We start from the raw sequence: 20974 nt of genomic DNA, 5'->3' as shown, positions 1-20974 counted from the left end.
TGATCTGGAAGGGTTGGGCATGAGGAGTGGGCTTGGCAAGAAGAAGAGCAAAGGAATGGTCTGACCAAACTCAAAGGCAGGCAGGATCCCTATTGTGGCCCTTGGTTAAGTCCACTTTCCTTTCTGTATGCCTCCTAATCAGACTTTATGTTACCTGCCCACTGACCTGTTTCCCAAGACACACTCCCAACTGACCCTTTTACTAAATCTCTGCTGGCTGGGCATTGGCTTTCCTTAGCCAAAAGCTAGCCAGAAAAATATTTCCTCTCTCTTAACAGGCTGGAATGTGACACTTTAGGAATGGAAGCGACAGCCATAGGTCCTATACCCTGTCAGTTGGATATCCAACTCAATTAAATGACCATTTAGTAGGCATCGACTGTGTTCAACCGCCCTGAGGTAGTTTAGAGAGAGATGCAAGAATTGAAACATAGTCTCTCCCCTTAGGTTCTTTAGGACCTATCCTGGGGACAAAGCAACTATTTTCAAGAACAATAGTAAGCACAGCAAGAGAAATGCAGCAATGTGTTATGAAAAAAAAAGGATAATCAGAGAATTCCCCCCACTGACCCCCCACCCCCAGCACACACCCATGTGCTCCTAATGAGGTAAGGTGTGACTTCATGCTCTCCGTATCCCAGTGCCTCCTGCAGGTCTGGCACATAGTGTTTGCTAAGCCATTATTTAGAAGAAGGGATATGAAGTGGCGTGAATCTGAAAGGGCTCACTAGTCAGGTGAAGTGCTGCTAGGGAGAGAGATGAGGGTTGGAAGAACATTCTAGTCCAAAGAAAAGAATATGAGCAACAGCTCAGAGACATATAGTTCCTGCCCAACTTCCTGTGCTTATTGACTTCCACTTTATCCAGGAATTTTGAGGAGGGATTTCCACAGAGGTAGTTGAAAACAAGACCTTACCTGGTGAAAATAGCTTAATTGATCTCCTAGCTCTAACGGTTGCTCAGGAATCCATGTGTGGTTGCTTCCCTCTCTTACTCCTATTCTTTCATATCTAATCTTTCCACTTTTCCTTTGGGTCCTGTGTCTCTTTTCTCTTGGTTTGAGCTCCTGACATCATCCTCATGTAATGTAAGGGGATAAGGCACAGGTGCATTACCAGGTCACCAAGCTAATCCAAGCTTTCCCACACAACAAAGTGCTTCAGAGTTGGTCTTTTGTGTGGCTCTCCTAACTCCCTCCAGTATTCATCTTTTTTCTGTGACTGGCATCACAGAAGTTCTGAGAGTTGATATGGATGCAGCATGACAGAAGTGTGAGTCACAAATGCTCATTTTCTACTTCTTTATTTTGCCTTCTGAGTCATAGTGCTTCTGAAAAATTAAACACCTCCTCTCCCCACCACCTGAACTCCTGAAAATTTGCAACAAGTCCATATGCATCTCCAGCTTTCTACTCTTAAACGGCCTCAAATGGAACTTTTCACAATGGTTTGGCTCCCCATTGGATTGAGGATCCAGTGGGTGGCCTTGGTTTTATAATAAAAGGCTAGTAGAACGTCTTTTGTTTGTTTGTTTGTTTCCTTCCATTTTCACTGTATTGTTCAGTTTGGGCTGTCCTTTCTTTCCTCATATCTCTGTAAGATTTCTTTCCAGACATTTCTTCAAATGACTTGACAACAGCCCTGTTATCTTCTAAGAACCTAATAATATTACTCTGGCTGCTTTAGAAAAAAATGTGTCTGTTTTTCCATGTCATTAAGAAGCATCTGAAATCTCTCTGAAAACACATGAAAGGAATCTACAGAGGGCCTCCCAGATTCTGAAAGTCCCATTAAAATTAAGGCCTATTAGCGTTTTTCATCAAAGAGGTCATCAGTGCATTTAAAAACTGTACTATTTTGTTTTGGCTATGGGTGGGGTAGGACTTACATGCAAATTTACTTGCTTCTGAGTTTATTAGGAATGAAAGAAAAGAAGTGGAGAGAAAAGGAATGAAGAGAAAAGACAGCTCTGATTCTTTTCATCTCAGGTTATTTCTGAAATGACAAAATGACGATCCTACAAAATTTGCAAGAGCTCTCTGCCTGTCGCCACAGATCCACTGCTCTCAAGGGGTGACCTGCCTAGGAAAGGATCCCTTGTTGTCTTTCTGGCCACTAAGCTGAGGCAGATGTAGCCACAAGGTGTCACTATTGCTAAAATAGATCTTTACCTATGCGCTCAATTGTGATTATGTACATAAACGTGGCTTTCATTTTGTTTTTAAGTAGGGTCTTTGGGAAAGGCATATTTTGATTGGCAATATTAGTTGTCTCCTTCCAACTGTGACCCTGAGTGAGGCTTAGATTTATAATCTGGAAATTGGATAGAAGAAAACAATGCCTGTTTTTTAGAATAGTTGTTTGCTTTAGAGAACCTTGGTATAGCTGAGTTTCACATTCAGCATTGAGTAAGTATTCAACAAAGGTTAGCTCCCTTAACTTAAAACTGAGGAATTAAGTTAAGAGGCAGAACTGGGGGAGAGGGTGGTAACTTTAAAGTCTCTTCCTTTCCTTTCCTTTCTTTTCTTTCTTCCTTTCTTTTGATTTTAGAGCTATAAGAATAGCATTTAGCACAGAGTTCTAGTTGTCGTAAATAGTTATGCCATTTAAAAAATGCTTGGGAAAGGCTAAATAGTATAGCTTCCTCCGACAGCATCACAATAAATTATAGTGTATAAATATTAAAGTCATATTAAAGTCTCTAAGGAGTTCTGGCATAAGGAAACCTCTCTAACTGACCTATTTTGTTGAATCCAGTTTCCCATTTCTTTGAGCCAAGAACATGTTTTTTATTGTCTAGATTGGGAAACTTTGGTCTGGTTTATTGTACAGATGTGAGAACAGAAACCTAGAGAGTAACTTTTGGTCCACAAAACACATCTTGGAAGTGACAGAGTTGGTCTAGAACTGCTACTACATTAGATTGGGTTTGTATCAATTCACAAGAAAAAGCGATGTTCATCTCTTTCTAATACCGTGGTTAGCAATGTCAGGTTGAAATCTTGAAATAAGCCACAGTGGGAATATTTACACCACAGAAATTGGCAATCGCTACAAGCCATTTTTCCCCAGACAGCAGGTTTTACCAGTATACCACTATTAGAACCCAACGTAAATGAAGAGTATTTGGTAACTGGCCAGTTATCTCTTCCAACCCAACCTTGATTTCTGGGATGGCTTCAGGGGCCAGAACAAGTTCAGTGACTCCATTTACCCTGCCACTGCTCCAAGATGGCTTATTTTATAGATCCGTGGGATGCAGGCTATGGGGATTTGGTGACTCCCTGGTGCTGTCCGCCTGCTCTAAAAAGTCCTTCTCATTAATAAGTAAAGATAACAATAATGAGGACACTGACAGCCATCGATACGAGTACTTGCTCTGTGCCATGCGCTGCATGAGATACTTCTCATACCCAGTCTTAGTCTCATAAAGGAGAAAACTGAAATGCAACCAAATTTATCAATGTGATCACAGTCATACAACCAATACCTACCCACCAGGCTTTAAATAGCATGATTTTCCCGCAAGCCACTTTAGGCTTCCTCTAGTATAGGGAAAGAGGAGCAGAAATGACCTGCCTGGCAGGGGCACTCCTGAACAAGAAAATATACCAGAACCAAGGAACAAATAGTCTTTTGAAGAAATTTCTGCCTATTCTGTCTAAAACTCACACTTGCCTCAGTCATGAGGGTAGAAATGAAGTTGTTCCATGCCTGGTGGGGGAGATATTACATGAGTACACTGGGAGACACAGAGCGATTGCTGCCGTTGACTGTGGCTTCTGGGCAAAGAGGAAATATGGAGAGAACTAGGAGGTTAAAGTAGTTTTTACAAATAACAGCTTGGGTGTTAAACCAGGATGACAAGTTGCTTCATGCTTTTCAAAAATGGCTTCAAATCATTCATCAATTATTTCAGTCACAACAACATTAGCGTCACAAAGGCTCTGAAATTTGAGGTGAAACTATGGTAGGAAACCAGAAAGAGTACAAAGCCATGTGAGCTCTGGCGTGGGCTCTGTGCCGTGCCATTACTGGGTTGTGCACAGATGCGACGGTGGCCCAGTGCCCAGGCTCCACTAGCAGTAGGTCCTGAGAACCCAGCATTGCAAAAGAGTAGCTAAGAATCCCTGGAAGTGATGAAAAGGACCTGGTCACTCCAGCTACATAATGACTTGCTTAATCCCATGTTTTTATTTGGGGGATGAAGCACTGGAGCTGTGGAGTCACTTTTACATTCAGGCTTGGATATTCAATTTGTGCTCTCTATGGTCTACTGGTTGAGCTTCACACAGATTTATCATCCTGGAGGGTTTATATATTTTGCTGATAAATTTGAATTTGATACTGCAAAATTTAAACCTGAAATCATTTCCTATACCACTATTTATGCTTCATATCAGATAAGTGCCACTTCTCAGCAACAGATTAGAATTCAGTCACTCATGGTCAGGCTTCCAAAATCAAGCCCTCATTATTTGAGCATGGATGAATTGTCTCTCTTTTTAAGCATGTGGTATGCCATTTTTATACACTAGGTTGCCTGCGTCTAAAGATTCCTGTGCTGAATATCTAGCATCTGGTGGTGGAAAGGCCAGTAGTATAAGCTATCGTGACCACAACCCCCTTACAAAGCAGTCCAAGAGGAGCTTCAGGAGAGCCATGTTCTGTGCCAACATGGCCCTGTATTATTCTTCCACACTCTCTCCGGGACCCATGCTCATGCTGGCATCTGAACAAAAACAACTAGTCTCAGTCTGGGTTAGCCTTGTATGGCATGACTAGTGGAGGCAGTGGGGAGCACTGTGGTGGGGACACCACTTGATGGAAAAAATACCTAATAAGGGAAAACCATCGAGTGTGGCTGCAGGATCCTTCCAGCATGGCAGCCACAGGGGCTTGCAGCCCTGTACTAAATTGCTCTCATGGGGGGACAGGCCTCCCACCATGCATGGCTGATTCAAAGTTTAACCCATGCACTCAATCACAGTAATCTGCAAACATTCCTGAATCTGGAGCTAAAGTAGTTTAAGAGTGAAAAAGCATGAAAAAGTAAAGTCTGATAGGATTAGAAGTCTACATTTTAAAAAATAAAATATTAAGTAGAATAGCAAGACCTACTCTTCATTGGTGCTGTTAAATGGAATTGATGATCAAACTTTCACTGCCTACCATTTTATTTTAGACCCTAAAAAGCACAACAAATTCAAAAGTTAATTATAAAAAGGGAGGGCAACTACATCACAGTCTTTGTGTGCTTATCTTCATCCACCACAGCAGCTGATTAGCAGAGCTTTATCAGAGGATGTTAGAATGCAGACACATCAACAAAGCTCATTTATTAATTCTGTGAACAAAATTAGATCATCAGAGCTTGTTCCTAAATTTTTAGATCAAAGCTGAATATTAATAAGTAAATAGACAATTTAAAACAAAGCAACGCATACACTACAGAAAACTCTCCTCTCCTCACTCCCCTCCCCGCTCCCCCACCCCCAAGCAGAATCTCTCTCTGTCTTTGAACCTATAAAGTTTGCTCTATTTGCCTACGTCAACTACACACAAGGGATCGTCTTGGTTATGGAAAGGGGATGTTTTCCAGTGAGACAACCAGTCACAGTCTGACTCCTGTGTGCTTTCTCATTTTTCTCTTTACTGCTCCTCTACATTATACCTTGTCTCCAATAAATATAATTTGTTTTTATGCCTCTGTGTGTCCACCCATGCCATTGTTTCCAACTAGCATATCCTTTCCTTTCCATTTTAACTTTAAAGTCATACCCATCTGTCAAAACCTGGCTGCAAATCATCTAACCTGGCCCTGAGAATAGGATATGATCTTGTCCATCTGTGGTCATTTGAAAAGGTTATTTTCAAAGTTTATGTGATAAGAATCATATGTAAATCATATTAAAACTGCAGATGTCTAGGCTTTATTCCTAATGATTCTGATTAAGCAGATCTGGGATGGGGCTCCATAACCTCCATTAAAAAAAAAATACCAGTTAATTCTGATGCACCAAGTTGGTGGACCATTCCTGCTACAGACTGAATGTTTGTGTCTCCCACCACCACCAAAGTTACATGTTGAAACCTAATCTCCAATGTGACAGTGTTGGGAGGTGTGGCCTTTGGTAAGTGATTATTAGGTCACACAAGTGGATAAAAAAAAAAAGACTCCAACCAAATACCATTTTGAGACGGTTCTTTTTTTGTTCTCATTATAAAAATATAAGACTTGGTCCCTATCTTTAGGATCGGAAAAAAAATTGTTAGTCTTTGGGGCATTGTTCACATTCGTTGCTCGTGGTTGAGACTTGATACCAGTTAACTTACCAATACATTCAGAAGGGACTGAGGAGTCTAAATGTATGGTCTGGATTGTTTGACAAACAACTATTGGCTCAGTTCCTCCACCTAGGAAAAAAATTAAGGTTTTTCATCAAACATACATCTAGCTAAACGTAGTGAACTAGTGCTTTGCAAAGAAGCCTGGGCCGTATTTTACTTAATTTGCTTTGTATTAAAATTATTCAATTAAACCTGGGAAGAAATGTAAGGTGTTCCTCAAACTTTCATATGAAAGCCATTTTTCTAAAGGAGTTCCTGTATGAATACACATAGCATTCTTTCAAAAATTAATAGTCTCGACCTGAAAAATATCATAGCACTATATATTAATTATCCAAAGCAGTGGCTTTATTTATGACCTCTTTGACACAGTCTTCACCTCAGTAGTCTCAACTCCAGAAGCCGTGAAGAAAATAGAAAAGGACCTGAATGTAGGTTTTCAACTGGAACTGTGTTTAATTACTTCTGTTCTACACTATTTGTGCTGTATGGTCAGTAACATGCTAATGAGTTTCAATTAAGTTACCTTCACAAAACTAAGTTACCTTTACAAAATTCGGCTGAGAAACAGAAATTGGGTCATAGAAGGTGGGATGCTAAATAAACACTGTCTTGTTATCAGTGAATATATATGCTTAACCCCTTTAATTTTCCATTATCTGTGATTCAGAATCACTGATGTGTGTTACAGGGTTAAGGTCATGATTACAAGTGGCTGAGAAGGAAGGAAGAGAATTAATAGGCTAAACAACTGTAACTCTAATATGTTCTATGAAACCTGAAAGGTGTGCTTTGGACTGTTGCACCCTGAGCCTTGTCAGCAGAATGCTAAGGTGGGAAGGTGACTGGCCTGAGAGAAAGGGCTGGAATTAGAACAGCATTTGTCAGCATGTTCTTCACAGAACACTAATCCTTTAAAAATAAGAGAGGAAAGAAAGTATTCCATGGTCAAAGAATTTAGGACACATTATATACTCTATCTCCCCATCCCACCTTGGAGATTTATACAACTTTCTGAAATTCCTGCAATTGAGGAAAGGCAAAAAAAAAAAGTATGTAAAGTTTTTACTCAGTATCTACTGATACTTTCCTGAACTAAACCCTTATTTTGAGCACCATCCATGGAATCTGGGAATGTAAATTTGGGGACGATTCCTTCCATCCCAGAACTGATAAGAGTAGCTCACTGTCCACTATTTATACAAACCATGTGGTTTATACTGAACACCTGTTCTGTTTCTGGGGGGTCTGGGATTTAGGCATGTGCTAGGCAGAGGTTGCCTATAATACCAGCCCCCAATAAAAACCCTGGACATTTGATATTTAATGAGTTTCTCTGGTTGTTAACATTTCACATGTACTGTATCAGTGCATTCCTAGGGAAATTAGGTGCGTCCGTGTGATTCACTGGGCAAGGAAGCTTGTGCTTGGTTTTCCCTCTGCTGATGATGCTTGGTAGCTTTTCACTCTAACAAGTCATAACTGTGAGTACTAATATCTTCTGAGTCCTGTGAGTCTTCCTAGCAAATTACTGAAACTCAGGGCAGTGTTGGGGACCCCAAATACACGTGGTGTGCAAGAAAATGATGTCTCTACCCTTGAAGAACTTACTATCTAATGATGTAGATGACAAACCAGCATTTAGAAAAATGATCACTTACACTTACAATTAAGGTAAATACATATTTTTTTTAAAAAAGGAAAAGTGCAGGTTTCTATGGAAGAAGTAACAGCAAACTGAATCTACATCGGGAAAATAGGCAAAAGCTGTGCTGAAGAAGTGAGAATTAGGTTGAGTCCTGAAGGATGGGTAGGAGTTACTCAAGACAAAAGGAAGGTGATGAGCAATTTGAACAAAGGGAACAACTGTGAAGGTTCTGAGACTTACTGAAGATGGTACATCTAATAAGCAACAGACATTGACATTCTGTTGCTGTGTATATCAGAAGAAAGACCAGTTATGCTGAGATATTTATACGCTGAGATTCATTCCAAAGTCAAAAAATCTGGCTTCTTTTATACATACCTTATTAGCCAGCAACTGCACCCCAAATTATATACTGAACAGAAATGGTGTACATATATACACCAAGTGGATATACAATAATGTTCACAGCAACCAAAAACTATAAACGACACAAATGTTTTCTACAGAATCTGGATAAAATATTTATATAATGGAATATTACACAGCAGCAAATTTGGGGGGAAATATTGGTACAAGCAACAAGATGGGTCAATCTCAAAAACATAATGATAAGCTAAAGAAATCAGACATAAAAGAGAACGTTTATACCAACTGATGAGACTGAGAATGAAGTGCTACCTACTGCACTAACAAGGCACCTTATACCAACTTATATACATTCTTAAAACATGTAAAACTAATTCGTGGTGACAGAAGTGAGGATTTGATTACCCTGAGGACTAGAGACTGGAAGTAGCACAAAAGATCTCCAGGGTGCTAGTAATATTCCATTTCTTGACCTGGGTAGTGGGTACATGATCTGATGGGTAGATGTCATTAAAATAAAACCTGTGATGTCATTAAAATAAAATCACATTCGTTTCAGTTGACTCTCAGTTATTCACTGCCTAATCATCTAGCCTATGAGTTTCCTAGACTTCATCTCTTCTCTTCCAAACTGTTTACCCATAGCAAAAGATATGGAGATAAAAGAAAAAAACAATTATTATTATTTTTTAATGTGGCACTGATAGTGATAGAAAAAAAGAACAGAATATGCCTTTAAAATTTACGTCATAGTATAGTTTTTAAATTGTCAAAGTGTTGGGGCGCCTGGGTGGCTCAGTCGATTGAGCAACCGACTTCGGCTCAGGTCATGATCTCATAGCTCGTGGGTTTGAACCCCGCGTCGGGCTCTGTGCTGACAGCTCAGGGCCTGGAGCCTGCTTTAGATTCTGTGTCTCCCTCTCTGTCTGCTCCTCCCTTGCTCACACTCTGTCTCTCCCTTTCTCAAAAATAAAGATTAAAAAAAATAAAATAAATTGTCAAAAGTATTGCCACTGTGTATACTAACTTCAGTCTCTAAAAATTTATTTTGATTACTAAAAATAATTCGTTTATTGGCTATATATCATGTAATAAAGTAGCCATTGTATAAATATGTTAATATATGTGCCTAGATATGTAAAATATATTTTTGTAAGATATAAATATACATAAAATTAAAAAATTCTTGCAGATAGAATCATCTTATTGAATGCTTATATCAAACTAATTGAGTAGATTTTGTTAAAATATTTTGTAGATAAGAAAACTGGCTCAGTGAGGTTATGCTATTTGTGTAATGTTATGCAATATGAAGCTGAAATAGGTTTGGTACCTGGGACTTTTTGCCTCCAAGGCCCCTGCTTTTTATCTACATTATCCCTTCCTGTTGGTGGTGCCTTTAAAGCACAGGTTTTTCATCCATGCTTCCTAAATGGATCTGCTATGGTGCTGACCACTGCAACAGCTCCTTCGTTAAACAAATACCTAGGCCAAATTGTCTTTCTTTTGCACATGACAAAGTCTACATCATAAGGAAAACATATGTAAGCTATTTATTTGATTATTCACTACATGTCACTATTTGCCCCATACAAAATGCCTGATAGAAAACTATTTTTCTGTGTGGTGAAATCACAGCTTCAAAGCATTTAAAATTTACAACATTAAAAAGATATGTATAAAAGGCCTTTCATGGTTCAATCTTTTTTCACAGAAGTCTCAGTGCTCCAGGGACCCATCAACCCCTCCCCCCACATTTTAGAAGAGATCCCAGTCTCCCACCCCTAGACCCCAGATCCTGGTCCAGGATTGTTAAAGATTTTTGTCTGAGACTTCCCTAAACTAAGAAATGAAACATGACCCTTGTCACTAATTAACGAATATAGATGAGGTAGAGGAACAGAGGTAATAAGGTATTGGGATAGAGGCTAAAAGCTCAGGAAGCCTTAGGAAGGACAGAAAGTATTACAGGACAGGTTGGAGTGGATAAACAAACACTTCACAGTGCTTGGATTTAGATAAGAAAACAATGATGAGACTTTTTTCAGTTCTGCCTAAGAGAAGGAGGGCATTGGCTGTTGGGAACTGCATACAAGGTGATTAACAAAGAGGAGACACAATGAGCTCACTGCTTCCGTATCATAGACCCAGCCAGCAACTGTGGGCTTTGCTCTCAACCATTTTATGTAAAAGAAGTTGATGCAAAAGACCATTAATAAATGTAACTACCCCAAGAGCTGTTCTAACTTAACACCTTAAGGCTTCACAGAGATGTAAGCTTGCTGAGAGAGGCGACAAGATTGAGGGCTTGCAGGGCAGGTGCGATTGGTGGCGGAAAGGTAGTGTGCAAGGGAAGGAATTGGGGAAAATCACTGTATATGAGAATGCTCTCAATAAGTAGGCTGGTCACAACCTGTCTATGAACAAACTTAAGAACTCTGTGTATCTGACTTTATGTCTCTTTTCCTCTCCATTCTGCTATCACTTCCCTGGAGCCTTTTGTCTCATCTGTAAAAGAAAGGCATAGAAATGGATAATCTCCAAGGTCCTTGGCAGCTCTGACAGCCTATGACTAATCCTTACGTGTGAATGCAGTGCTTCATAGTGTATGTAATACCACATTGCCTATGGGGAGAAAACTAGGCTGCGGTGTAGAATTATGAATTTGACCTTTGAAATGTAAACTGTTTTGATTGTATTTTTACTGTTTTCCTAAGGGAGCCGTTCATGTTGTTTTAGTACTTGGAAACTAAACATAGTTCTTAAAGCGAATTGGTGAAAATGACGATTATCCATCATTCAGCACTGAGGTCTGTCTCAAGGGCTGGTTAGAGGGCATGTGGCTATCTGAGGCAGAGGAAATGAAGCAGGAGAGGAAGTTTATTATGCCAAATGCAGTGCCCACTAGAAATCCAAGAAAGCCCAGCCTCTTGAGCTCAATGGGATTTTGAACCACTTGGTGTTTGAAATAATTCACTCTTGCTTAAAGGTATAAAAAAATATCTTTCCAATTTTCCTCTTGAAATATCTCCAGCTGTCCCAGACATTTTAAAAAATAGCAGTATTTGGATGTATTGTATTTTAAGAAGAGCCAGCGAGGTTCAGCTTACATTTGCCTTAAGGCTTTGTGACTTTACGTTTGCAGTCAATTTGAAAAACAGTTTGAGATATCTGTTAAACTTTGAACACAGTGAGATTTACCCATCTCCCTTTTTGAGACTACAAAATAATCCTGTATATTTTGATAAAGAGCCAATAAATTGGCCCCTAGGAAAGAAGCAAACCATATCCATATTTCTAAATGCTTCTGGCAAGAGAGTTTGCTCTATTTTGGACACATAAATTGAACCCAGCAATAGCTCCAAAATCCATCTTTTGTACAACCTAAGAAAATTCTTAGTTCAGAATGGCCTAGAGGAAAAGGCTGGAGTACTATATGAATCATGTGGGATCTACTTAGGGCATGACTACTACTATATTCTGCCTAATATGTGACATTTGCATCAAGAATTCTATGAATTACAGATATGAACAGAGCTGTTTTATTTATTACATCAATTTATTTGTTGAGGCAATCCAGACACTCATTCTTAAAGGGTCTGAGCCCCTGGTCACTGTGTCTTTTCATATTGTGACTGCTGCACTTATCCATTTGCCATAAAAAATCATACAGGGTAGTAATGAGATATGTTCCAGGGGATCACCCAGTTGTCAATGCATTCTTCCTTTCCTCCATGTAGGGCTTCTTGTCCCAGTAAGAGACCTGTCTATCCCTGATTACTAGGATCAATTATTTCTTACAGGTGACATCTTTCCTAGCCTTCTGGTCTTTTGGTACGAGGAATCTGAAGTGACCAAAAGGCAGCCATGTTTAAAGTTTAATAGGAGTCGTTTAGCCTCCCTGAAAAATACATTACTCCTATAGCAATCAGGACTTCTAAACCAAAATTCCTTAAGTTTAATAGAAAGCACAGATTCTTGAGGTTGGTCCCTGAAAATAGCACCTGTCTCTGCACCCAGGCAGTCTATCTATTGGGAACATAGCACCATATAAAGATCATTGATTTAAGGTTGTACTGTCTTTGCAAAGTATCATCTTCCACCTGGTGACTCATCTATTCATTCAAAAGGTCATCTATCCCTCTATACGACTAGCAGCTTCAGTGTGTCTGTAGATCCTATGGTTATACATCCACTGCTACACTCTCTATGATGGTTAACTTTATGTATCGATATGACTGGGCACAGGGTGCCCAGAGAGTTGGTCAAACATTGCTCTGGGTGTTTCTGTGTTCTGTTTGGAGGGTGTTTTAGGTGAGATTAACATTTGAATCAGTAGACTCAGTAAAGCAAATTATCTTTCCTAATGTGGGTGGGCCTCATCCAATCAGTTGAAGGGTGAAAAGAATAGAACAAAGGGGTGACTCTTCCCTGAGTAAGAGATAGCTCCCCTAACTGATTGTCTTCAAACTGAAACATTGTTTCATCTTGCCTGAAGTTGTTCAAACTGGGGCATTCAGCTCTTCCTGACTCTACAGCAGCCTGCTGGCTTTCATACTTGAACTGGGACATTAGCTCTGCAGACTTTGGACTACATAGCCTCCATAATCATGTGAGCCAATTCCTTATAATAAATAAACAAACAAATATATAAATAAAACTCATACACACACCCTATTGGTTCCGTTTCTCAGGAGAACGCTAACTATACACTGTTTGCTACAAACTGAGTTCCTTGGTTCAATACAGTATTATTCAGAATTCTATATGATAGCAGTACTACCTGAGGCTGTACAAGCAGGAAAGGCAATCTCACACCCAAAATATCCGTCAATCACTGCCCCTTCCCAGGGGGAATGAATCCAAGATAATCACGTGCTATCAATGGCTACTAATTCTACCCAAAGAATGGTGCTATATTAGGAACTCACTATTGGTTTCTGTTGTTGGCAGGTTGGGCCTTCAGTAATTGCTAGATAAGCTTTGGTTAATGTAGGCTCATGCTTCCACCTCTGCCAACATGGCTACTCTGTTCATGTGCCCATTGTGTCAGCACTAGGGCAGCCAATGGCAGAGGCTGGCCATGTCAACTTGCTGAGGTACCCTACATTTTTTTTAGTATTGCTCCCATGCAGAATGCCCTCTAGTAGGCATTATCATGCAGTACAAAGAAATTAATACTTTGTGCCCACCTCTATATGTATGCCTTCAGGCCTATTCTCCAACCTTCTGCTTTGTCCCCAATCTTCCCATTTCTCTCCTAGGCCCTGACCAACCAGCCAAGCCACTTGCCACTGCTTCTCAGTCTCTATATATTATCTTGCTCCATTTTTCTTTCCACATAAAATAGATAACCAGGTGCACCTCCCAAAGTTTTGCCTACTGGTAAAACTCTCACCACTGTTAAGAGTCATCTCCAAACAGAGCTATAGTATAACAGCAATTCATTATAATCTTTCACACATATCATATAATGAGCAGATTCATCTGTGAACAAAACTCAACCATTTTCCTCCTCCATCAACCGGTTATGTGGCTGCAGAGGTGAACTGAGGGGGAAAGTATGGGACAACGGTGGTGGATCTAGGTGCTCTGGGCTACCTTCCTGTCAAGTTTACTTGTGTCCTCTGGCCCTTCTTTTGCCTAATTCAGGATGTACCACTTCTATCTTACAATGGTTTTCTGCTGGGCTTGCTTGACATTATGATTTGATGCATCTGATAATAGCCACCTCTAGCAGATTGTCACAACCCGTGGCTGATAGAATCAGCAAGAGTCAGCATCTGCTTTTTTTTTTTTTCACAGCAATATTCTCAACTTTTGACTTTTTATGAAAGGGGAAGAAGGTATTTTCTAATAAACCAATCACTGAGAGATTTTAGAGATATCCATTATATCCAGAAACATATGACCTTATAAAAAGTAAAACAGAAATAAAGTAATAGAGAAGAAAAAGAAAAATGAAGAAAGAAGTAAAAAAGCAGCAGCCCTACAATTCAGGACATTGAGTGTATGACAGCTTCCCTTTAAAAGCTGTGGGCAATTCAAATGAACCCTCACAAAACCAAACTGAGTGGCTTCTGTATTGCAAAGTAAGTTTTGTCACTGGTGGTGGATGTGAGGGATGTTCATCCGTCTGTCTATGTATTTACCTATTTATCTACTATCTATATGTCTATCACATCAAGGAAGTTTAGAGGCCAGTATTCAAAGAAAAGAGACAAATTTGTGACTGGGTGTTGTAAGAGACTATGATTTGCTAATCATGACCTGCTTCAGGGTAAGGGTGCATTTTTTCTCATCAGAAGTGGTGATTTTAGGAAACATAATATGACACCTGTGGTTCTCTGTTAGTTGACTGATGTCCAGTCTCACATCTATAGGCTTTAGAACACACTGAAAACTGACCATTCTTCTGACTGACATATTGTTAGGGAAGACAAGATCCTGGCTAGCATCTTTGGGATCTCTCAAACTATATCAGGAGAAATTTGGATAATGGTTCTCAGACTTCAGTGGATATATGAATCCCTTAAGAGTATATTAAATTCCTAGAAACCATCTTCAGAGGTTATAATCCAGTGAATTGAATTTTGGCATTTCAGCAGGAAAAGCACCCCATGTGATTCTGCTAAAGGTGCTTGGGAACGACATTTTGAGAAACATGAATCTACTGGACCCACTTGAGGAGGAACTGACCAACTATAGTTCCATTCCCTATAACATTTTGGCCATTGAGAAGATCACAGTCATAATAACTCTTGGTGAAATGCATTTTGTGGTATATTTTAGTATTGACACACTTTTCAGGCAGTAGGAAGTTTTCTCCTCCAATGGAAAATAAATGAAATGTAGATCCAATTGAGTTTACTTTTTCTCTGTTCACTGAATGAAAGACAGACATCAGCAGCCAGAGAATTGTTTGAGAACATTTGAAATGATTCAAATAATGCTTGAATGGCTTGATTTAAACTTTGGCTTCTCGTTTAGGAATGCTGAGAATTCTAAAGGCATCTTGTCTCTCCATAGCTTAGACTGCCAAGTAACTGACCATGAGATATGACAATAATTTTAAAGCAATATTTTGAAAAATGAAATGTGTACAATAAATTTATTTATTTTAAGTTTATTTTATTTATTTTGAGAGAGAGAAAGCATGCGCACATATGTGAGTAGGGGAGGGGCAGAGAGAGGGAGAGAGAGAGAATCCCAACCAGGCTCTATGCTATCAGCACGGAACCAGACTCAAGGCTTAATCCCATGAACCTTGAGGATCATGACCTGAGCCGAAATCAAGCGTCAGTTGCTCAACTGACCAAGCTGCCCAGAAACCCCTACAATAAATTTATTGATTCCATTTAGTCACTTTTTATTGACAAAGAAGCTCTCACTTGAATACCTGAATAAAATATTCATCAACTGATCATTTAAAGTACTACATATTGCTTTTATTTTTAGCTGGTTTTTTATTAATCAAACTTCCCTTCCTTCTTCTCTCCCCTTCAAAGATTTCCTTCCCTAAAACATCTACAAAATGCCACAAAATTTAGAGTGCCATGAAATTTAAGCACACAATCACATATGCCTTTGCCCTCTCTATATGAAATAAGACAATGCATTGAAAGCACTTTGAAAATGTAAAATACTGTGTTGATATAAAATTGCCATGATACCATTAGGAGGACTAAATGATTTTCCCTCTGCTGTGGTATAGGTTACCAGAATATATGGGTTTTTTCCTACTCTCTTTGTAGCTCTCATCTTTCCCAGCACAGGCTGGAGCAAACAGTAGGCACTTGTTGACTTGACAATATTTTATCACCAATTTTAAGTCCAGACTTATTCTTTAAAGTCTTCTCTCATTGAAATCTTATAAAATCAATTCCTACAATTATCATCTCTAGTTTAAACACAGCTGAAAATGACCATAAGAAAATGGGGTGCTCCTACATCAGAAATGTGTGGCATCTGGCCTTTCTTCCTTTTTTTCCTCCATGACAGAAATGGTATTTAACCTTGGGAGCTTTTTAATGATCATCCTGAATATAGCTCCAAAATCCTGCTTAATACAAACTCCAGGATTCCCTGTCACTCAGTCAGGGTTTCCTACCAATCTGTCAGGACTCAGGGTGACATCTTTACCATCTTTCTCCTAGGTACTAATTCCAGGTTATAGGTCCATCTGGACTTCCGGGAAAGAAACTAGTTATGGCATCATAAAATTTGGGCTTCTAGTGTTGACACTGCCATAAACAAGCTGTATGACCCTAGGCAAGTAATTTAATATATCAGAACCTCTGTTTTCTCATCTGCAATGTAAGTTATTTGAACCAGATGCTCTCAAGGTACCCAATGCCAGTTGTGAGATTTTGTGATTCAGTGAATGGAAGCCAGTCAATCACAGTCTGGTCAGGCTCTCAGCACTCATAAGAATCCAATAAAATATGCTTCTTTCTCATTCTTCTACCAGAAAAAGAACATTTATGTTTGACATATTTGCTAGACATTTCCATGAGCTTATGTTTGCAAATTCTTGATGATTATTTAATTTTTATAGTACTCTAAGGAGAGCCATCATACTGGTTATAACTGAGGTAACTAAGCCTTGACTGCATAGAGTATTTGGAACGGTTTACCACAACCATTTTCTGGGTCCCACAAGAATGGCTCTTTGAGACAATAAATGTATCTATTCCTCAACCCTACTACAAACAGCCATCCTGTAGCTCTAAAGCAAAAACTTTATACCACATTTGATTTTTGTGATGCTTTGGACAATGATGTTCTATGTATGAATCAGAAGATTCCCAATAGCAATCCAATCGGCCAAGGATGCTGTGGTTAGCAAAACCCCAGAGAATTAGCTACCCTGCTTTGTCCTCCTCCAGCCTTGAGCTCCCAGATGAGCACAACTGTTACCTTACATCTGGAGCCAAAAAGCTCCCATGCTTACTGGTGGCTTTATGACTAGCCCAAATAGACCTACCAGTAACTGTGAGGTAAGGATTGTATGCAATTGGGGATAGGAACACTGTGTAAACTGTAGAGCAAAAGAATGGTAGTCTCTGTGAGAAAAAGAAAAATGCTGGATAAACGTGGCTAAAAATTGTTTGTGTCATAAAGACACATCCTGAACAGGCACATGGAAAGAAATATTCAGAGAATATTCAGAGCTGTTTTGTAACTTCTTGACTGAAATGTAATGGATATCACATAGTGTTTGGTATCCATGACTAGTGCCCCCACAGCCACTCAGGAAGTCAGGCTTATCTGTAGGAGACCTGCTGAAGTGTGCATGCTTTCTTTCTGTTTCTGTTTCTCTTTATCTCTCCATTCTCTCTCTCTCTCCTTCTCCCTCACCCCTGCCCCAAAGCACACACCTTTATGACAATGGGAAAGTTTTGATCACAATGTTACTTCTGAGGACTTGAGACAGTCCAGTTATTTTCTACAGCTTTCCAAACTGTTTCTTTTACTGGGATATTTCCAATCTTAAAGCAAAAAGAAAATGTTTGACTCATTATAAGGTTGACAAACACACTCACTGTGACAAAGCTCTTCTTCTCTATGTGCAGGTTTTAATAAGTCATTCTTGCAACCCTGTTTGTAGATAGAAAGCCAATTTAATTTGTATTTTACTGGATATTCATTTAATCATATATTAACTAGGTGTGAACTGTATACAAATCTTATCAAGCAACTCAGAGACCTCACAATATACTTGGAATTTGTGTGGCATCTAAATTCACAAAGTGTCTGCCCAAGTGTGACAGAGTGTTAAGGAGTATTACTTTTGCAGAAATCTAACTCTATAAGAAAAATAGAGGGGAAAATATGAGGACAGGCAGGAAACTTATTAAATGTGTTTATCACTATACTTCTGGTTTTCCGAGGTTGAAAAGGATATGACTTGTTTTCTGAAGGAAGCAATTAATGTTGCATTGACCAATTGATGCACAATGTTTATCTTTATGTTCCCCACAATTGCTTTGGAATATATGTGCTATATTCTACATTTTCCCAGGAAAACAGGGTCTTAAGATCATGTCTCTTCACTTCTACATGATATGTAAATATTTAACTACCTGGACTTTTCAAAGCATAAATTTGCATGAAGTATGATTTCAGGGATGAAGAAGTTAAAGGTCCAAGAGAAGCTGTCTTCAAATGAGCTGACCTCACCTGTTAAAGGATGTGGTTTGTCATGGTGACAGGAGGTTATCATAATCAGTAGAAAATAGTAGATTTATAAATATCTGTGAAAGTTTTTCCCCCCTTTGGCTCAAGGTAGAATGAGCCAAAATCATCTCCTGTGATATCTATAAGATGTACATCTGAAAAATCACTAATACCTGGAATAATGCCTAGGTCATGGTAAGCTCTTGATCAGTACTTATTTTTGAATGGAAGTTAAACATTTGCAAATAGAGAGCAATATATTCTCGACATTATACTGAAAACTTCTGCATTATCATGAAAGCCAAAAGGGACACAGCTGGAAGAGGTATTTAAATCACCATTCACAATCTGGGCCCCCTGAGTGGCTCAGTTGGTTGAGTGTCTCTTTCAGGTCATGATCCCATGGTTCATGGGTTTGAGCTCCACATCAGTCTCTGGGCTGACAGCATGGAGCCTGCTTGGGATTCTCTCTCTCAATCTCTCTCTCCACCCCTCACCCACCCATGTGTGTGCACTCTCTCTCTCTCTCCCCCTCAAAATAAATAAATAAATAAATAACATTAGGAAAAATTAAAAAAAGAAAAAAGAAACAACAAATCACCATTCATAATCAGAAAAGGCCACCAGAAAGATCTGCAGACCTCCTACTGTGCCAGGCTGACCTTTTCATTGCTGGAGATGAAGGAGGGACTTGAGAAGTCTGAGACTGACACCTGGGCAATGTGAGTTATTCAGAGCCCTAGGCAACAATTATTTACAAACTATTACAGAAGAATGTCATTGTTTCAAAACCAATAAGGCCATATGCACTGTGTCCAGTCTGCCCTCAGACTGAGGTAAGAGAGGAGTGGCCATAGCAGCAATAACAACATTCCTTATCCCTTGGAGAGATCAAGCAAAACATAGAGAATGTGCAGGACTGAAGTCCCTCATTCCCAGTCCTGATCATCTTGTGTTCTCCTTCCAGCCTCTGAGAGAAGAAGGCTTGGAAGGTGTTCTTGACTTGGTAGGTTTATGATAGGTTGCTGACTTTGGAGCTGCTCTCTGAGGGACCTGCTGATGCTCACCTATGAGTGATCAATAACAGCAGCCAATGCTGATGAGAATGAATGATCACAGCACTCAGCTTTGGAAAAGAGACTAGGGTGACCAAACAGAAGTGCAGGTGTCTGAGCAGTTAGACTTATTTCAGGCACAACTGCTGCCACATTTGATCTGGAAAAGGAGCCAAGAAAATTATGGGCAAGCTAGAACGTGAATGTAAATGTTGATCTAGTCTACTCATTTATAAGAGGATCATCACACAGCTGAAGACCATTTCTCCATTATAACTAAGCCACGTGGACAACAACATCTAACATGGATTTTCCTGTTTACAAACAGATGGCCTCCTTACAACACAGCAAGTTCAATATTATTTTACATTTAACCTATTAGGACACAGATGCTCTCTCTGATAAGCCTGTGGTCATGCAGTTAACCAAGGCTTCTCATCATTCTTTTTTTTTTTTTTTATTCACTTTATTTTCAGAAAGAGTGATCATGAGTGGGGGAGAGGCAAAGAGACAGGGAGAGAGAGAATCCCAAGCAGGCTCTGAGCTGTCAGCACAGAGTCTGGCACGGGTTCAAACTCATTTCAGATCATGACCTGAGCTGAAATCAAGAGTCAGATGTTTACCCAACTGAGCAAGCCAGGTGCCCCAAGACTTCTAGTCATTCTAACCTGTTTTGTTGCAATACACTAAAGCTATCTTTTCAGAGATCACATTCAACCTTTCTTTTCCCTTGATTTTATAGTTTGTCATGTTCCAAAGTAAAAATAGCAGGGATGCCTGGGTGGCTTCAGTCGGTTAAGCGTCTGACTTCAGCTCCGGTCAAGATCTCACAGTTCATGGGCTCGAGCCCTGAATCAGTCTCTGTGCTGACAGCTTGGAGCCTGGAGCCTGCTTTGGATTCTATGTCTCCCTCTGTCTCTGCCCTTCCTCTGTTCATGCTCTGTGTATCTCTCTCTCTCAAAAATAAGTAAAATTTAAAAAAAATTTTTAAATAGTATTACCTTACCATTTGTAATTCTTGAAATTTTCTTGAAAGAATATTGAAAGTAAATTACTTACAATCTGAGAAATCTGGTTCTCTTTGGACTGGAGGAAAAAAAATATATGATCACATCTTCACCCTTCAAGAAAAGATTAAGTACCATTTACATAGGAAAGGAATTTATATAGGAAAAGTTGCATGCTACATTTGACATTTGACAAGGAATCAAAAAGTTCAAACAGCACTAAGTTTTTACCATATGAATTGAGTTGCTGTGAATGAAGATGAATTTACTATAGGTGCTCTCTTTGGGAGGAGTGCAACTTGTGTTTCACAAAAAAAGTCAGCAGGAAGTTGGCAAATACAGCCATAGGGATTAATGCAGTCAATAAAG

General features: G+C 39.4%; 1 long non-coding RNA gene across 1 annotated transcript; it reads right to left on the bottom strand.

Moving 5' to 3' along the window:
- Positions 1 to 6355: 6355 nt before the first annotated feature.
- On the bottom strand, positions 6356 to 20720 carry LOC125160763 (uncharacterized). The gene is made up of 3 exons (XR_007150356.1): positions 20658 to 20720; positions 17910 to 17964; positions 6356 to 6416 (listed from the first exon to the last, which is right to left on the bottom strand). It is a non-coding gene; the product is annotated as an uncharacterized LOC125160763 (long non-coding RNA).
- Between the last annotated feature and the right edge of the window lie 254 nt (positions 20721 to 20974).

The sequence above is a fragment of the Prionailurus viverrinus genome, chromosome A2 (assembly GCF_022837055.1).
Source record: "Prionailurus viverrinus isolate Anna chromosome A2, UM_Priviv_1.0, whole genome shotgun sequence".
NCBI classification, from domain to species: Eukaryota; Metazoa; Chordata; class Mammalia; order Carnivora; family Felidae; genus Prionailurus; species Prionailurus viverrinus.
This window is presented reverse-complemented; position numbering and strand designations above follow the sequence as displayed.